Source organism: Cibotium barometz, chromosome 11 (genome assembly GCF_041138505.1).
Source record: "Cibotium barometz isolate CiBa-2024 chromosome 11, ASM4113850v1, whole genome shotgun sequence".
In the NCBI taxonomy this organism is placed as follows: Eukaryota; Viridiplantae; Streptophyta; class Polypodiopsida; order Cyatheales; family Cibotiaceae; genus Cibotium; species Cibotium barometz.
In genome coordinates, this window is record NC_141056.1 from 30,557,853 (window position 1) to 30,559,153 (window position 1,301).

General features: G+C 40.7%; 1 long non-coding RNA gene across 1 annotated transcript; it reads left to right on the forward strand.

Moving 5' to 3' along the window:
* Positions 1-216: 216 nt before the first annotated feature.
* On the forward strand, positions 217-1,034 carry LOC147634043 (uncharacterized). The gene is made up of 2 exons (XR_015266968.1): positions 217-474; positions 783-1,034. It is a non-coding gene; the product is annotated as an uncharacterized LOC147634043 (long non-coding RNA).
* The last annotated feature ends 267 nt before the right edge of the window (positions 1,035-1,301 follow it).

The following is a 1,301-nucleotide window of genomic DNA, read 5'->3' on the forward strand; positions in this document are numbered from 1 at the left end:
AAATAATTGCAGAAATTTGAAGGTTGAAAAAATGGGTTTCAAAAGAAGGAAATGTTGTTGAGTGATGGAAGGTAAGTACCTTGAATTTTTTGAGTGATGGATGTGTAGGCCTTGAATTTTGAATGAGAAATACAATTTACATTCTTCTTTACAAAAAGTGGGGACAAAATGTGTTGTCGTATCTTTAACTTTCACCAACAAAAGCTAAATAAAGATATGGGTATCAAGCCTGGCATCAGATCGCAAATGCTTCTTCTTCATCTCCAAGCTGAGTGACCAATATATTGTGTGTGTTTTTCTTCACCTCTCCAAGCTCTGCTTGCTGACCTCGACTTGAAGACCTGTAATCCTCCGTGTTAAGAGCTTGCCATTATTTCTTCAACGGTCAGCTATGGATGCCCCGCCCGACCAGACTATGTCTTACATGGATCATGTTGCCAGGCGAAGCGAGGAGAAAGGATGCCTCTATGCTTGGTGTGCTCTCTCTCTCTCTCTCTCTCTCACACACACACACACACAGTCGCTCGCTCACATTGAAACAGTCCCTTAATCAGTTTCTAAAGTCCCTTAATCAGTTTCTAATTACGTGAATATTTGCCCTAAACTTAACACTCTCTCTCTCTCTCACACACACACACACAGACACACCCATTCTCTCTCTCTCTCACACACACACACACAGAGTCGGTCGCTCACATTGAAACAGTCCCTTCCTTGATCAGTTGCTAATTACGTGAATATTTGCCCTAATCTTACCTGATCTCTTGCTTTGGCCTCTGCAGCGTCTTCGCCCTCTGTTGCTGCTGTTGCTGCTACGAGACTTGTGAGTGTTGCCTCGACATCCTTTGCTGCTGCTGTGTCTAATCACTAGCTGTAGCACATGTAGATGAAACAGCTTGTCGAGTAGCAGTATGTAGGAGAAGCTTGCTTGAAATTATATTCTGTGTTCCCCCTCTGAGAATAAACTCTGTAAATATTAAATATTTGTTTCTTTGTATTTTGTGGTTTTGGTAATGTGATGAGTTTTTTTCTGATCTCTCTCTCTCTCTCTCTGGGTTGCAAAAAGATGGGAAATAATAGCAGGGCGTGCCTTTATCAGTCTGATTTTAAATTTTACACAATTTATGTGGCGAGGCATAATCTCTGAGGCTGAACATGGTCTGAAGGACACATTTATTTACACTAGCATATTAAAAGTTTATTTCTACATTTACAGTAGCAGATTAAAAGTTTATTTCTACTTTCCGTTGATCTTTTTTCCACACGCATACGCGTACACGTGGGTACACCATCATCATATA